Genomic DNA, 18,782 nt, shown 5'->3' with positions numbered 1-18,782 from the left:
TCCCTCCAGAAGCCATGGTGACCAGAAGGCATGGCTTAGCAGGAGCTATGTTTCAGCAAAGGACATGTGTCAGCAGAAGATGTAAGTCAGCAGGACCCATGGATGAGCAGGAGCAGAGGTTCAGAAAGAACCGTGGATCTCTAGAAACCATGAGTCAGCACGAGCCATGAGTCAGCAGAGGCCACAGGTCAAAAGGAGACAGGTTTCAGCAGGAGCTTTTGTTCATCAGGAGCCAGGGGTCCGTAGAACTACTGTCAGCAGGAACCATCCATCAGCCAGAGACAGTCAGCAGTTGGTGGTGAGGTAGAGGACACACAGGAAGAGGGCAGCACCAGACTCTGAGGTGGCTGATGCCATAAGCAGAAGCTACAGGGTACCAAGAAGCTGAGCAGAGAGCATTTAGTAACAATAGGATCAATAAAATGTAGAGAGTAAGTCAGTCACCGTTGTGACGAGGTGGGGAGCAATGTGTTTCAGAGGGGGGCAGCATAGCCTAGTGTCTGTAGGAGCATGGAATCCTGGATGAGCTGAGCTTAAACAACATTCTAGTCTCTGTGAGAACTGGCAGCTTGGCAATTGAGGTTCTTGTCTTTCCTAATTTCCCAGGTATCCTTAGCATAAACCCCTATTACTAAGTATGTCTTTAGGTTGGATGCTAAAAAGGGGAATTCTTGAGACAAAGTATAAAGGGTTATTTTTTTAAGGTTCTTACTATATATTGCTAAACGACTTTTCAAGGATTTGTATAAATTTGCTCTCTCCCACCTTCTAATTAAAATACTTGTAAAAATGTATTCCAAAAGGTATGAAATTTTAAGGCAGGCTGAAAGCTGTTAGTATAGCTACGTATCAGGAGAAATTTCAAGTACAAAAAGTTCAGGTAGATGCTTGACGTAGAGCGAGAGGGCAAAGGAGACTGATATTTGCCATTGTGACTGTGCCTCTCTACCCTGTGAGTCAGAACTCTTTGGAGTTTCAAGGGAAAGAATCCAATTCAATTAAGACTGGCTTAATTCAATAAAATAATTTCTAAGGGCTTGTAGCTTGCACATGTAGACAGTAGTGGGGTAGATTTCAGGTGCAGCTGGATCCAGGAGCTTGACGATGTCAATTACAACAAACACATCAACTCTTTATGATCTGCCCCAGCTCTGATGGTTGAAAGCCCTGATTGGCCAGGTCAGGCCCCTGTCATGTGCTCACTCTTGGAGCCAGATAGATGTTGAGGGAATTCCTGACCCCCCATCCCACTCCAAGCTACATGACTTGGAAGAGATGGTTTTTAAATGGAGATCAAATAGGCGAATCAAAACAGATGACCACAGGCCCGTCTTATGGACATGGGGTCTTCAGGACACCCTTCAACTGGGGAGAAGCTGCATTTGAAAATGTTCAGAATGACTTGAACCTTCCCATCAGTTATTTCCATTTCATGTACCTTCTAGAATCTAGGCTATCATTTTCAATGTTACAATGTTACAGGCTGGGGAAGGAGGGGATGTACTTGCCTGTTACATCCAAGATGTGGAGTCCACAGAGATAACAGCCTGTGCCTGGAACAGCCATAGAACAATGCGGGGAAACTTCTTTGAAGCGTCATTTTAAATAACAGCATAATAGTCTGTTGCTTTTTAAAGATTTTATTTTTCCTTTTTTCTCCCCAAAGCCCCCCGGTTCACAGTCGTGTATTTTTAGTTGTGGGTCCTTCTAGTTGTGGCATGTGGGATGCCGGCTCAGCATGGCCTGATGAGCGGTGCCATGTCCGCGCCCAGGACTCAAACTGACAAAACCCTGGGCCACCGAAGCAGAGTGTGCGAACTTAACCTCTCGGCCACGGGGCCGGCCCCATTCCTTTTGTAACTTAATAAGAATGTTTGCCTCCTTTATGTATTCAACTACATAAGTCTAACATTGTTTTACCAAATGATTAAGCAATTATCTGCAAATTATTCTCCCCACAAACGTGAAATGCCACTTTTATCCGATTCTAAACTTCTATATCATTATCTTTGATCTAATTCTAGACTCTCCAGTCTGTTCCATTGATCTGTGTATTCCTATGTCACCGGTTTGCTGTTGTAGAATACACAGCAGTATCTATTCAAAGCTCCTTCCCCCTCATTTTCCCCTCAAAATTCTCCTCTCTGTTTCTGGCATAACATTCGCACAGATGACAATTAGGAACTTGTCATCAAGGTCCAGAAAGTCCTATTGGGATTAAGATTGGAGAGGATGAAGACTTTCCATCCAGGATTTGGATATCTATTTTTTATTTATTCAAGTTTTTGCACACCTGTCAGGAAAATTTTATAACCTCATCTCATTAAAAAACAAAGAAAAAACTATTCTTCTGAAGCTCAGGTCATTCAACTCTGACTGCCTATTCTTTGCATATCCCTTTCATCGGATGACATTCTAGACTTTGCCTGGTTATTTATTTAGTCCTTGGCACACATTTCTCCTCTCCGTCCCAGCCCCGTCGTCATCCGGGCTGGTTTCACCGGCCATGCCATGCATCTCAGGCCTGGGACTCCCTCATCTCCAGTAACCTGACCCTCCAGCTCAGCCATCCGCTGACCAAAGCAGCCTCCAGCTGGTCATCACGCTCACACTCTTCCACTCTAAGTTACTAATTCAAGCACACAAACCTCCTAAGCTTCCAATTCACTGCCTCAAATATTTTTATTACTATGCTCTTTCACTTCTTAGGTACCACCAGTTGAGCCCTCAGGGCCCATTCAAGAGAAAGAAATCACACAACTTATTTGAACAGAAACAATTTAATACTAAAAAGTGTTAACTGGTATTGAGAAAGGAACAGGCAAAATTCTAACCTTAAGGGAGGGAGCAACTGCAGGAAGCAGCTAGTACCACTAGAAAGGGGAAAACAAAGGGAAGAAGTTGGGCGCGTTGAACCATGGAAGCTTGGAGGAGGGCCCATGGGCCCAGGGCCCAGATCTCAGAGGAGGGGCACTGCCGGCTGCTGCGGCTGCCCTGGAGAGGGTGCCATGAAGCTGGTTCTGAGAGGCTGGAAGAGCTGCAAACTGGACTCAACTGCAGCTTCCAGAAGGAAGCGTCACTGACAACACGGTGAAGCATTGCAAGGGGGATGGTCGCAGCAACAACGGGCACACGGGAATGAGCAAGTCCCTTCTCCCGCCTTCAGCCTTGCAATCATCCTCTAGTGTTCTCTGTCTCTCTCTCTCCCTCTCTCTCTCTCTATTGGGACAGTCTAATAAGAAACCGGCTGGCCATGCAGAAATGTCATTTTCAGATTACCAGTCCCAGCTCCAGGTGAGTTTGAAGCTGGGACAAGAACTTAATAATGAACCAACTCTTTGACTTTCTTTCCGTCCATCATCCCGGCCTGCCTTCACTTGCTTGTCTGTCCGGCCTGGATTAACCGTCCAGCACTTCAGTTTACTCTCTGGCTGGTATCATAAACTCATTAGCTTCCAGAGAGCAGACTGGAATCACCGATCACCAGCCCAACACTGCCCGACATCTTACCACATTTCTCCAGGCAGCTCGTTTCCCCACACTCTGCAGACTGCTTTAAATCTCCACTCTTCTCAAACTTCCACCTCCCCTTTTTTCTTTTGCTAGCTTCTGCCTCAAAGATAGAAACGTCTTCTCAACTTTCTGCTAACAAGCCAATAACTGCACCCACCCCCACCCATCCTGTCTCCTCTCTCAGAAAGGTGGTGTTCCTCTGTGTGAGGCCATCACCTGCTCCTCTTTACTGCATCCCATTTGCTTCTTCCTGGGAATTTGAAGATTCACCTTTCCCCACTCGATTCTGTATCTTTGCTCTCTCCCTGTTTACCAGGTCCTTGCCTTTGGAGTTTCATAAATTTTAACTTTAGTCACTAATTTTTGAACAAATTACACTCAGCAAAATGGTAAAGCCACTTTAGAAAATAACTCGGGAGTTGTTGTAAAAATAAACATACAATTATCATATAATTCAGCAACCCCACTCCTGGGTCTTTACCCAAGACAAAGGGGAGCATGTACACACAAAACTCTGCGTGTGAATGTTGATTGCAGCTCTCTCTTCACAATCGTCAAAAACTGGAAATGATACAAGTGCCCTTTGGTGAATGCATAAAGAAAGTGGTACGTCCATACGGGGGGATACTGCTCAGCAATAAAAAGGAATGAATCGTTGAGACACACAACAATGTGGAGGAATCTGAAATGCATTTTGCCAAGGGAAAGAAGACAGTCTCGGAAAGGGATTTACTGTGTGATTCCATTTACATGACATTTTGGAAAAGGTGACATTATAAGGACAGAAAAAAGATCAACAATTGCCATCAGGAATTCTTTTGAAATTAGATAAGCCTCTTCCACTAAAAAAATGCTCACAAAAGGCTCTTTCGGATCTTACCCTCCCCTGCACGCTACTGCCACTGTGACTCTGACTTTCATAGCAAACTTTATCCAAACAGTTTGTCTACACCCATCTTTTCCACTCCCTCTCTTTCCATTCACTCCTCAAGCAACCTCACTCTTGCTCCAGCATTGTCAAACTCACTGAGCATTTCTCTGTGCTCCTCTCTCTCATCCTTGCTCAGCAGCAGCCCCAAACAGCTGAGTCTCCCCTCTTCACTCAGTTTAGGGAAGAGGCTTCCTGCCTAGACAGGGCAAAGGCAGACTCTACCCTTGAGTCAGCTCTGTCACTGCCCCAGCATCTGCCACAGTTCATGCCACAGGCTAGGAAAGAACCAGTGAACATTTCTGGAAAGGAGCTTTGGGACAAGTAGCTAGAAAAGGTGGCACTATCCCAAGTTTTCAGAAAAATTCTGTTACCTCCACTGCCTTGCACTTTATGTTTCCTTGTAAAGACCTTCCTACCGTGTAGCCTCAACCGTGGAAGAACAAGACAAAAATGAATTGTAATTGCACAAAAAATCACAAGGGCCTCTTATTTATTTATTTAAATTTTCCCCTCTAAATACATTTCCCAGAAGGATGGACTTCTTCTATTGAACATTGAAGGAGACGCCTTTTCCTCCCTGGGACGGGTTCAGATTCCGGATTTGTTGCATGTTCTGTGTATCTTCTTTGAAACATTGGTGCTGAACCACCGAGCAGCAACATTACTCATTATCCTCAGGGTGTAAAGCAGTCGAAGAGTCATTAAGGACTCTCCATTTGGAAAGCAGCCACTGCCCAACAAAGGGCCTCTTCTTGCCTCAGCCAGGAGGAGAGGCACAGTCAGGGCCCTGGGGCCCTCTCTGACTCGAACCCGAGCATCACTGATGTCCTAGAGACTCCACTAAAGCAGGCGTACCCCTAATCTCACCCAGTGACAAAGCTGAAGCAGAAGTCTGCTGAAGTGCCAACAGTTTATTTTTATCTTTTCTTTAATAAGAACTTGGTAGGCTTTTCTTTGTTCAGGGCATGGGGCTGCTATAGGGCAAGAATGTGGAACTGGCTTAACCATGCAGCAGAGCCAATGGGATTTAAGGGACCTAAATATCCCCCATCAGCCTATCTTCCATGCCTGAAATTCCACTGTGGAATATACAGTAAGTACCTTATGACATTAAGGAGTTGTGACCTAAGAAAAACAATGAGAGGGAGGGAAAATTCATTGAACCTGATACACTAACTAGATCATACATGCAAAGTGCTCAGTACAGTGTCTGAAGGATAAAAAGGACTCATAAATAGTAGCTGTTATTTCTATTACTAATAACTGCTGGACCGTTCGCTAAGCCAATGTTTCGTGACCATCTACTTGGTGTTAGGATACCTTGCTAGATGTTGATAAATTGCCAGAATCTCTGTCTCAAAAGGCTCCTGTGATCAGGGCAAGAAACCCCTCAGATAAACAATTAGAATTCACCCTCATAAGTGCTCTCTCTAATAGGACACTGAGTACCAGGTGGGAGTGCAGGAGGGAGCAGCCTGCGCTGCTTGTGCAGATGGGACACTGTGCAGGAGAGACGGCTCAGGAGGAACATTTAGGGCGCTGCCAGGTGAGAATGAGGGGAAGGGTGTACTGGGCTAAGACTGCATGCAAAAGGCAAGATGACATGAAAAAAAAGAAGGCAGGAAAACAGAGGAACAATAATGAGTTCAATGTGTTCGGAGCACAGATTTCATCAAGGGCTAGAGAAGAAAATGGGATTGGAAAAATATCCTAAAGGAGGAAGTGCTATGCCTGGTGAACGGACTTAACCCAATAAGAAACATGGGTCCAAGTGCAGATTTTTAAGCAAGAACACAAGAAAATCTACTGTTTGGAAAGACACATTCATTGATATCAAAGGACAGGGGTCAGCAAACTATGTGCCAAGTCCAGTCCTTTGTCGTTTTATTTTCCGGCTCATGAGCTAAGGATGATTTTTGCATTTTCACACGGTTGAAAACCAATCAAAAGAACGTATTATGGCACAGGAAAATTAAATGCAATTTAAATTTCAGCGTCATCCATAAAGTTTTAGTGGAACACGGCCATGCTCATTTGTTTACACCTTGTTTATGGCCACTTTTGTGCTAAACAGCAGAAATCATTAAAAGTATTTACTACCTACCCTGCACAGAAGATGTCTGCCAGCCTCGGGTTAAAGGATATAGCTTAGAGCAGATAGAGAAGAGAAGGCAGGGAAGCCAGCGTGAAGGGCAGAGGGAGAAGCTTCAGCCATGTTTCTCCAACCTGAGTCACGTACAAATCCCCCTCCGAAACTGCTCCAGGAGCTCTAGTGTCACTTGAATTACTTTTATTCAAACATAAATTAAATATTTACAAACAGACATCCTGGTAAAACTTCCTTATTCTTTTAGCTCTTACACAACTCTAAAACCAAAACAAACTTAAAAATCAAGTACAAACAAAATTACAAGACCAGTCAATTTCACGTTAACGTCCTTAATTTAAGGTGAGGGACGATGTCTTTCGGCTGCAACCAGATGTCTGCGTCGAGGTCCCAGGCCAGCCCCAGATTCATCTGAGTGTGAGTGCAGGTGTCTGCTACCACGTCTGGGTGATGACAACGATCTCACAACCTTCTCTGGGTGCAAGCACTCCAGACACCTTCATTCACGTAGAATGGCATTGGCAACATTTCTGTAAAGGGTCAGATGATAAACATTTTAGGCTTTGCAGGCCCCTGCTACAACCACTCAATTCCGCCATCCTAGCTCAAAAGCCCTCACAGACAGGCCATAAACGGCCAGACGCGGGTGTGCTCCACTCAAACTTTACTGACAGAACAAGCAGTGGCCAGAATTAGCTCAGAGGCTCTGGGTCAACCTTTGTTCCAGGGCAAAGTGGAAAACTGGTGGGATTTCTGTTCAGCTGTGGACACACCCTCGACAGGACAGGAGACCGCTGTGGAAGGAGGAGTCACTGCCACAGCCGCCCATCAGATGTATTCACAACGACAGGCTACAGGCTCGACTGGGGCCACAAGCCTGGACAGCAGACAGCGTCACAGCACTATCACCTCTTCACTTCACATCTGTATTCAAACCAGCTCACAGCAAGAATGACTATCTTGCCACTTCCCTTGGCCCAGAATGGGGTTTCCACCCACCGGCCCTCAACCTCAGGAGGCTCAGAGATGCCTGCAGGTCCTCACCACTTGGTTCCTGTTGGGACATCCAGAAGGGCCGGGTAATTATGGACTTTGCACATTAGCCACCAGAGTCCAATGCATACTGACAGAGTCTGAGCGCCATGCCGTTATAGTTCTGAATCTCAAAACGCAGTAAGAAAGGAAACTTGGCAACAGTCTTTTTAATTTGGTACCTTTTTACCCACACTGCGGGGCATTTGGGATCAGAGTTCTGATTCTCTTTATGAAGCTCTTCTATATACAGAATCACAGCCTACCTTTAACTTGGAGCCTGACACTCGAGACAATTTTGTTATTACTATTACGCTTCAATTTTAGACAAAAAACACATTTTGAAAGAAAAAAGTGACAAGAAATACTATAACTTGGATAAGAAACAGTCTCATTTATTAGAGTCTTTCTTGTAGGGAAGAAAACTTCCCCACACACGTCCCCTCACCTGGCTACTCTTCTCTTCCCAAGACAGTCAATTCAGGGAAAAAAGAGGAGTAAAATCTGACTCTGGGGGCCAGCCTAGTGGCGAAGTGGTTAAGTTTGTGCACTCTCCTTCAGCAGCCTGGGGTTCACAGGTTCAGATCCCAGGAATGGACCTCCACATTGCTCACCAAGCCATACTGTGGCAGTGTCCCACATACAAAAAATGGAGGAAGACTGCCACAGATGTTAGCCCAGCGACAGTTTTCCTCAAGCAAAAAAGAGGAAGACTGGCAACAGACGTTAGCTCAGAGCTAGTCGTCCTCACAAAAAAAAAAGAAAGAAAGAAAAGAAAAGGAAAAACCTGATTCTGGTGTGTGTGTATAAACTTGTCATCCTGGTGAACGGATGGATGGGTGGCTATGTACCAACCAGACGAGGAGGCTGAGTCCTCCAGTGAGGCTTCGGGTGTGTTCTCCTGGGTGTTCCTGGACAAACTGCACTCCATTGCTCACGACCATCCTTACACGGGCCAGGCTCTATGCCAGGCACTGGTCAACTAGAATGGAAGACAAGAGGGGCCTTGCCCTCAAGGAGATGGCACTGGAGTGGGCACCACCAGAGTCTTAGTTTTAGTTACGTGCTTACTGTGTGCCAAGCACCATGCCAAGAGCTATACACACAATTTCTCTGGGAATACTAATGACACTCCCATTGAACAGACATGATCATCTTGTCTTTACAGATAAGGAAACTGAGACTCACAGAGGTTAAATGACCTGATGAAGGACAGACAGCCAGTCAGCGGCAGAAGCAGGTTTCGACCCTGTGTGGCCTAATCTCGGAGCTTCTGTACTTCCTCCTGCAGAAGCTGGACACCTAAACAGACAATTCCACGACATCCATTATCCTACAACAGGGAGAGCCGAAGCAGGGGCTCTGGGGGCAGGGGACTTGTGAGGGTGGTGGGCTATTTAGAGTACTCTAGAACAAACTGATTAGGACACACGACTCATGAGTGGGACCTGAGCAAAGCCCAGCTTCTGAACCCAGTGGAGCACTTTGCTAAACAGCCCACTTTAGAGCACTCGGGACTGTCTTGGAGGGAAATAAAACCACCAACCAGGCTTTCCTCCCAGAGATCCCCGTGGCTAACTGCCTCACCTCTTTCAAAACTGCTTTCAAACATCATCTTCACAAGGAGCTACTCAACCACCTTATTGAAGCTGCACCCTGCCCCCTCACCATCGCTCTGATCTCTTTCCCTGCCCTCCTATTTCTCTGTTGCACTGTTTTCACCTTCCAACCTATGGTACTATCTATGTAACTTACTTACTCACTACGTTTACTGCTTATTCTTATTGTTTACTACTTGAATCCTTTCTTTAGAACATAACGTCAACGACAGGAGGAACTGGTGTCTGTTTTGTTCACCACCAGATCCCAAGTCCCTAGAAGAGTGCCGTGTATACAGCAGGTGCCAATAATATTTGTTAAATTAATAAACGAGTGAAGGAGTGTTGAAAAACAGACTGCGGATGTAAGACTGGGCTGAATGAGTTTGGCAGCCCTTCCCAGCCCTGGCGTTCGGCTCCCACATACAGGAAAAGCATCCTTCCATTTGGGATTCAGGGACACTGGAAGCAAGTTCTCACCCGTCTAGATACATGACTGAGGTCTCACCGGGATTGTGCTTTCGAATGTGGATGAGACCTTCATGTTCAATAAACTCTCATCCTTGGTCTCCCGTGCTTGTCTTCATTCTAGTCTTGTGCTCTCGTGACATGGGCAGTTAAAGAAGAGAATTTAGGGGTTGCCCTGTGGCCGAGTGGTTAAGTTCACGTGCTCTGCTTGGCAGCCCAGGGCTTCACCGGTTCAGATCCTGGGTGCGAACATAGCCCTGCTCATCAAGCCATGCTGAGGTGGCGTCCCGCATGCCACAACAAGGACTCACAACTAAAACATACAACTACGTACTGGGGGGCTTTGGGGAGAAGAAGGAAATAAGTAAATAAATAAAAGAAGAAGAAGAGAATTTAGTGCACACAGCAAAATCCCCCACATCTCAATGGCAGGCAGAACAAACTCTGTGATTTGAGTATTTTTGTGAAAATTCATAGGAGTGTCTTTGTGTCTGAATTCATATAATCTTAAAATTTACAAGAATCCAGTTTCCTTTTTATAAGGTTTCTATAACACATGTGTCAAGTGTCTAGTTTTGAAAGGACTTCATAATTATTTCACTTACAACTTCCTCTGGGTTAATTATGGGAGTCTAAGAGTTGGACGAGGGGACAAGAGTAATACAGTTCTTGACATGCCATCTGAATGCAGGCTGAATGCGGTCTGTAACAAAGCCTTCCGGTTTTCCTTTTACTTATTATGTTGTCTTGTCCCCTTATCAGGGTGAGGAACACTCCACTTCTTTACAGGTTCAAACTGAATTCCAAATTCTGTCTGGAGCACATTTGGGTTTCTACCAGGTCCACTTTCTATTTCAATCCGAGGGGTGGGAGAGATGGAGGGTACCAAAATTTATTCCTGTGTGCTCAAATGTGATCAAACCTCGAGCTCTCACTTGATAGTTAACGTCAAAGACCAACTTTAGCGTCGTCTCTTTCTGTATTAATTCCTTTTTAATGCACATCTCTCTGGTTTCCAAAGCCAGAAAAATCTGCAGTTCATTCTAGATTATTCCCCCTGCCCTAACCCCTTCCCTGGCTATCATTTTGTCCTCAAGTTCTGTCAGTTTACATCTAAATATTTCTTGAATCCGTCCATTTCTCTCCATCCTCACTATGGCTGCCTCGATTATGGCTGCCACACTGCTCTGCTGCTAAGGTCCAAAATCATGAATGAGGCCTGTAAATAGGGTGACCAGTTCATCCAGGTTTGCTCGGGACTGTCCCAGTGTTAAATCTGAAAGTCTTACACGCCAGGACCCTCCCCCTAGTCCTGGCCAAACTGACACTGTTGGCACCCTCCCTGTAAGTCTTGGCAACTCTCTGCTTCCTCTGTGCACTGCAGCCCCACTCACCTTCTTCCAGTGACTTGGACTTTCTTACCTCAAGACCTTCACACGGGCTGGTTTTCTCCCTGGATTGCTTCTGCACTCACTCTTTGTCTGGTTAACTCATCCTCCTCTCCCAGATGCTGGCTGAAATGCCACATCTTCAGATAGCCTTTCACGACCCAGCACCCAGCCCCAAGTTAATTTCTGACCTTGCTCCAGCCTCTCGCTGTATTCTTTACTTTGCCTTCACATCTCTCAATTAGTGGGTTATATTTTGTCTGTGTAGTTACGTGTTTAAAGAAGCACTTTCTTCGTTAAAATTCAGCTCCTCAAAGGCAGACAACGTGTCTGTCTATACAGCTGATTGTCCCCAACACCTTGCCCAGGACCTGGGAAGTATCGAGCCCTCTATAAATACACTTTCAATACATTTACTTTGTATGTGTTTTCCTTTTCCCCTGATTAAACTTACAAGACCTCTTTCTATCCTCCCTCCATCCCTTCTTCTTGCCTTTCTGGTCTCTTGCTGTCTCTCCTTTCTTGCTCTTTCTTTCTTTTCAAGAAACAACTCTTGGAATTAAGTGTTAATGCTACTGTTTTCATGATTTCTTGAACCAATATTTTCTGCTTTTATCAGTATTATTTCCTTCATCTAATTTTCTTAGGTATATTCTTTATTTTAGTTTTTGAGCTCTCAGGCCCATTTGCCAGCTCTCTCTTCCTCCCACCTGCTTTAGCTAGACTGAGCCTGCACTTTTCCTCAAGAGACAGAGCTGTGTCACTTCGTCACTCTTTTGGCACCCGTTGTTTTCTCTGTGGGATATACCCTTCGTTTACTAATCTAACAGATATTTAATGGCTACCTCCCCACCTTGTCTACTGAACTAATAATTCTTTAAGATCCAGCTCAGCTGTTTCTTGACTGTAACGCTTTCCTGCCTCCACCCCCACTGAGTTCATCTGCTGCTCTGTGCCGCACCCGTACCTGGAGTGGACATCCGTTATAGTACTTACGTTGCGTTGTAACACTTTATTCATACTCCATCTTCCCCACTGAGCTCTGAGCTCCAGGATGACAGTGTCCGACCTCTGTGTCTATTTTGGAGGAGGCTGAGATTCTGGAGGAAAGGGACACACATAATGAGCATGGCTCTCTCTACAGCTTCATCCTCCTAAGAACTAAACAGACCTTCTAAAAAAAAATACATAGAATAAGTCAACAGGAAAATAAGCAAGGAGATGAAGAGACAGAAAAAAATACTGAGTCAGGGACCATGTACATTTTCAACTTGATTAGATAATACCAAGGGAAATTTCTTTATTGGAGGAAAGAAGAAAAACAAGAGAGGGGCAAATACAAAAATGAATTTGATGTAGATGAGAGAGATTTTGAGAAAACTCACACTGATGGACTTGGTCCCCACAAAACATGATTTTGCCGAGTTTGGCAGTGGGGATGGCATACGGACCTTGATCAGAGTGGAACAGGTTTGGAGTACTTTAAGAATATGTTGTGGTCAACCAGTGAAGGATTGAGGACATCAGAACCATCAAAGGGCCAACTAGATAAAGAGCAAATAACTCTTGTGATTTTATTCGGTGCGGCCTCACATTCTAGATATTGAAGGGGGTCATGAGTGGCATGGCTGAGGATGGGAAGGCAGGGGTCATGGAAGTGCACAGAGGTAAGGGCATCAGGGATGCTCACGAGAACCAGCAAAGTGGCTAACCTTGGGCTGAAACAAGCAAGGCCAGAGAGGTGTGAGCACGGAGATCCTGAGCTGACAGACAGCAGGCTCCAGGGGAAGACAGAGCTGAAGAGGTGGAAGGAGAAGTCACTGTGATCAGTCGTGGGGATTTCAGAATTCACACTAGGTTTAGGGTAGGTCCAGTCCACATCAGGGTTTCATCCTCTCGCTGGCCAATGACATGCTTTCATGCCATTTGATGGAAATGAAATACAAACTATGAGAGAGTAAAAGAAGAAAACTGGCTAAAGAGTTTTTCAGTCCCTGCAGTGTCTATCAAATCCAATGCCAAGTACTATTCAGGTCTTATAACCTCCCTTGTTCCTGTGTTCTGGCTCCAGTCAGGACACCCCTGGGCCCAGAGCTCCTGAGGTTCATCTGGTGATGGGTCAGGTGTCAGAGCGACTGTCCTAGCTTTCACGGGAGCCTTTGTTCAGGGGCAGCAGGGAGAGAGGGGCCCCTCCTCTTTAATGGTGCTATCAGAACATAGGCTTCTTTGATCTTGTCTGGAATACTGATGGATAAAACTCTCTATGCATTTTATAGGAATATAAAAGACAAACGAGAATGATTTTTAAACACATGAAGCTTTAAGCTACAGATTTGCAGACACATTTTCCCCTTCCTTATTGCCTATCTCTAGTCTTTCTGGGAGGAAACACACATCTTGGTGTTGCTTTCTTTCAAACAAGAGAAAGGAGTCAAAACAGTTAATCTCACACGCTTCCCGTGATAGGGAAAAGGCAGCACACGCTGCTGTAGGAGGAGACCTTGGGAGCAGAGCCAAAGTAGAGGATTTTCCCAATGGGTCCCCATAATGATGCTCTTGGAGGAGGAGAGACTCAGAGTCACCCAAAGGTCCAAGGCGAGGCCAGGCCCATGAAGGATTCAAGTGGATGGAAGTGATGGTCACATCCCGTGAGGAGCCCAAGGAATCATAGCCAGAAGATAAGGGGTGGAGGTGGCCCTGAGGTTAATGACAGGAGAAGACATAAGAAGGACAAACGTACAGGGGCCTACGGTCAAGGTTGGAAACTTCAGCAACTAAGACGGTGGTGTCATAAACAGAAAAGAAAGATGCAGAGAGAAAAGCAAACCTGCACTGGGAATAAGGAATCGGCGGAACTAGTCTGCCTGAGACTATCAGGACACGGCTTCTTCAACTGCGGGTGCGAGAAGCTGGGAAAATCAGAGAGGGGATCACAACCCTGATCACCTTCAAATTCCAATTTAACAGACACCCAAGCTCCATCTTCCTCCTAAGACAGCACATCAGTGCCTCTGTATCCTTAACTGTGCATCTGGAAAATCAGATTCTAAAGCAGCCATTGTGGTGGCTGACATGGAGGGCCTATGGTAATCACGCGACAGCTGTGAGAGCTTTGGTCTTGCAGACCCTCAAACACCTGCCATTTCTTCCCCCCACCTCTGCCCTTCTGTTAGCAACATTCACAGTTGGAAAGATTTAAATCCCTTCATGTGAGTTACTGCACACATGCCAAGTAGATGCTCAATGGTCACCTCGTTCACTCACCATCTGCCAACTTTGTAGGATGTGTGAGTTGAGTTCATGCCTCAAGAAAACGTCACAATTGTTAAATCTCAAGAGTCACCTCCAGATAATCTAAATTTTAAGTATTGAATGTGTAAGTGACACAGGACTGGTGTTTAAAAGCATTTGCATAGGAACTCAATTCGAAACCATCCTGTGGGGCTCAGGCCATTGAGTCAATGTCTCCAGAGGCTCTGGCTCTTCAAACATGAATTCCTCCTGTTTCATTAGTTTGTGCTATTGCTGTGGCTCCCAAGGGGTTACCTTTGGGACAAGAGACTTAACCATGACATTGAGCTTTCAACTGTGTAGGAAATAAACTCAGAAACACCCATCCTTAACCAAATTTGTTTCACTTCAGGGAAAGAACAGATATGGGGTTCTTAAAAATTAACGAGCGGCATTGATATTGAATTTTAGATTAAATGATTTTTACTAAAGCCTCTAAAAGATACCCCTTTTTAGCAGGTCAAAGAGCTCTGCTTCAGAAATGACAGCACAGCCTCCCGGTGAACTGCTTGTGTGCAGTGTCTCTTTTTCTTCTTCCCCTTCCACCTCCTAGAGAAGCTCTTCAGGAGCCTCAGACGGGGGGCTGCTGTGTGGCCAGTTCCAGGGGGACTATTCACATCCGAGTCCATTCACATGACACTCCATCACTGTTAGAGGCGCAGGGGTCAGAGAGAAAACTTGTCCTCGCTGTGTAAATACACAGACAAACCTCTTAAAGAAAGCTTTCTCAGTGTCTTCGGTCAGGCTTCCCAGAAGCAGGGCCTGAGACAGTGACTCTGGTGAAAAGGATTCATTGGAGGAGGGCTCTCTGGAGGGGGTGCAGTGTGAGGGAAGCAGCAGACAGGAGAAGAAAACTAAGCAAAGGGGCTGTCTCAGCTGGAGACTAACTTCTCCCTCGTATCCCAGAAGGCTCTGGTCCACCTTGAGGCCAGGCTTCCGGCTTTTTGTGCCCCAGTCAATCATTGGCCACTGACCGTCCCCTGCGGCCAGGAGTAACCTCCCAGGCAAGGCAGCTCCATTTGAGCAATGAATACTCACAGCAACTGAGGAAAGAGTGTGCCACCAGTGAAGGGGACCCGGGCAGGGCACCAGCAGCATCCACTAGACTTGGGGAAGGAAGGGAAGATCAGAAAAGCAGAGACGGCCTCTCCGAGCAAGCGGCATATAAGCTGAGTCCAGAAGGATAAGTAAGAGCCAGGATAAGTAAGAGACTTGGAGGAAAAGCACGGAGAATGGTGAAGGGAACAGCACTCGCAATGGCCCTGGGGTAGAAAAGAGAATATGGACCTCCTTTCCTCTTCATTCAACGTGCTCTGGCCTCTGATTCTGGGCTGGAGGGAAGTGTGTAGTGGTATTCCTGTAAGGCAAATGCAGGGCAGGCAAAGAGTTTTGTACTTTGGGCTTCTGCAAAGGACCCAACAGATTTGTGGAAGAAAACATCATGAGTAAGCTCTGGGCCCTGAAGATTGCTAGTCTCACCTTTCACGTGCACTCATCTCTGTACAAAAGTATGTTTATCTGTTTTAGGGAGATAAGTGAAGATTCCTTGCCTGGAAACTTTACAAACGTCCAGGAAGGCCAAGCTCTTGGTCTGCAAGGGTGTAGCATCTCCTGTTCTCAAAAGGGTAACATGGACCATCCCTCCCAGGTATGACATCCTATGTGCCATCTAATGATTTGTGGCACCCAAAACTCAATGAAGATAGAACATAGACAGACAGATAGATGGAAGACCAGGATGTTCAAATACAGTTTTCTGGTATATGAATTCTGAGACATCAAAACCTCCCTAGGAAATGAAACACCTGAAGTGTCTAGTGAAGTGGAAGGCACTGGGAAGAACTGACCCTGTGTCCCCTCAGTGTCCCAGCAGGGGGTGTTTGGATGAGCATATTCAACTCAGCAGGAACCGAGCAAGGCAAGTGGCTGCAAAGGGGCAACTGGTAGGTGAGAAGGGCTTCCATTTTGTTTGCAGATAAAAGCTTCTCAGGACATATTTCTTGGATAGTGAATAAAGAGCCCACTGAGGGCTGGCCTCTCACCAACCACTGTAAAGACAAGCTGAAAAGAGAAGAAACAGAGAAAAAGATAGGATAACAAAGGGGGATGGGAGATTTATGGGCTTAGAGCTCCAAATTTAAACATGAGATATGAGAATTTCAACTAAAGATGGTGATTTGGGGACTAATATATACGAAGGTCCTTAAAAACGCCCCCAAAAACCATCTTGTATTTTAAAAAGAACGAGTCCGTGGTAATGCTAGTAAACTAGAATGGCAGTCAGCTGGAGGACATCTTGAAGAAATCCGAGAAGACAGAAAGCAGATAGATCTGACTGATGAAAACAGATCACAGAAAGATGTAGACCAAAATGCTGGAGAAAAGAGGGACCCTTCCCACAGGGGTCCTTTGAGAGCTCCAAGCTCCTAGTCCACAAACATCAAGGACAGAGATGAGACAGGGTACAAGCATGAAGGTAACTGGTAAATGAATCACAGGCCAAGTCCTCCCCCAAGGTCTGTTTCCTGACTTCACATCTTTCCCCTCTCTCTCCTTTGCTCACCAACTCCAGCTTCATTGACCTTCTTTATGTCCTTTTAACACGTGAAGTATCTCCCCAGCTCACTGCCTGTGCACTTGCTGTTTCCTGTCTGGAACAATCTACCTCCAGACTTTCACATGGTTGGCTCTTCCTTGTCACTCAGGTCTTGGCTCAAACTTTAGCTGCTCAAAGCATTCTTCTCTGATCACAGTATCTAAATGAGATCCCAACCCCAGCCAGTCACATCACCCTGCTTGCTTTCCTTCAGAGCATGTGTGAATCTCTGAAGTTGTCTGACTCATTTATTTCTTTGTTTCTCGTCACCTGAGGACAGAGGCCTGATCTACTTTGTTTATCAGAGTATCTACAGTAGCTGGAACATCAATACAATGCGGTGTTTGTATCAGTGAGCTCTTGCTGGGTGATAAACTACCCCAAAACTTAGGGGTCTCAAACAACAACTGCTTATTTAGTTCATGATTTGGATCAGCTAGGCAGTTCTTCTTATCTGCGTGAACTCAGTACATCTCTCCCAGGCTCTGTATCCCAGGCATCCATGCTCAGCTGTAAATTGGCTGCTGGTTGGATAATCTAGGGAAGTCTTTGTCACATGCTATGAGTCTGGCAGGCTGTTGGTCAGAGCAACAGAAGCAAATGGGCCACATGCCTCTTGTCATCCTCTTGGGCTTCTTCATAGGAGTGTTATTTTTTTTTTTTGAGGAAGATTAGCCCTAACTGCTGCCAATCCTCCTCTTTTTGCTGAGGAAGACTGGCCCTGAGCTAACATCCGTGCCCAGCTTCCTCTACTTTATATGTGGGACGACTACCACAGCATGGCTTGCCAAGCAGTGCCATGTCCGCAACCGGGATCCAAATCGGCGAACCCCGGGCCACCAAAGCAGAATGTACACACTGAACTGCGGAGCCACCGGGCTGGCTCCCAGGACTGTTAGTTCTGATAGCTCAGAATTCATATGGAAAAAAATGTATTTTTAACTTTCCTGTCTTTTACTTATTTGGGGTTTCTTTTGAGCAAGATTAGCCCTATGCTAACATCAGCCACCAATCCTCCTTTTTTTGCTGAGGAAGACTGGCCCTGAGCTAACATCCATGCCCATCTTCCTCTACTTTATATATGGGATGCCTGCCATAGCATGGCTTGATAAGCAGTGCATAGGTCCACCCCCAGGATCCAAACTGGCAAACCCAGGCCACTGATGTGGAGTGCACGAACTTAACAGCTATGCCGCCAAGCTGGCCCCTTACCTATCTTCTTTATAAGGGCAGCAAGAGACAGCAAGTCCAGTGTGCAAGCGGTTTTCAAGTCTCTCCTTCAGGTCACTGTTCTAGAATCCCAATGATCAAACTAAGCCACAGGGCCAAGCCAGATTCAAGAAGATGGAGAAACAAATGCCACCTCTTGCTAGGAGGGGCTCCAAAGTCACATTGCAGAGGGGCATGGACACAGGATAGACAGAATTTTCAGCCATTTTGCCACTCTTATCATACTGCTCAATATATGTGTATATATATATGTGTGTGTATATATATATATACACACACACATATATATATATACATATGATGAATATTTTTGATTTAAAAGACTGCATCTGGGAAGGCTGGGCTAGTTGGACCACATCTCTCTTCCCTGCCCTCCTCCCAAATATATACAGCAGACAGCAGAGGCTTTTGGCCCCCACATAAAAATCCTAGCTGTGCACGCTGAAGAAAGTGACCTGCTTACATGCAGATGCCTCCTCATTTGAGTGTAGAACCATGAATGGGAAGCAAAGCAGAGTCTGAGGAAACTCTGGAACATCCAGCAGGCACCTTAATGAAAAAGGAGAGGCAACACAGCTTTTCTCAAGAAGGAACACATCAAAATAATTCACTGCTCAAGTCAAGTCCT

At 45.6% G+C, this 18,782-nt stretch overlaps 1 pseudogene; it reads right to left on the bottom strand.

The window, feature by feature from the left end:
* Positions 1–6,717: 6,717 nt before the first annotated feature.
* Positions 6,718–18,782, bottom strand: part of LOC138922105 (heparan sulfate glucosamine 3-O-sulfotransferase 4-like) — a 144,871-nt pseudogene continuing 132,806 nt past the window's right edge.

The sequence above is a fragment of the Equus caballus genome, unplaced genomic scaffold (genome assembly GCF_041296265.1).
Source record: "Equus caballus isolate H_3958 breed thoroughbred unplaced genomic scaffold, TB-T2T haplotype2-0000451, whole genome shotgun sequence".
Classification (NCBI taxonomy): Eukaryota; Metazoa; Chordata; class Mammalia; order Perissodactyla; family Equidae; genus Equus; species Equus caballus.
Note: the sequence above shows the minus strand (reverse complement) of the source record. Positions and strands in the feature narration are given on the sequence as shown.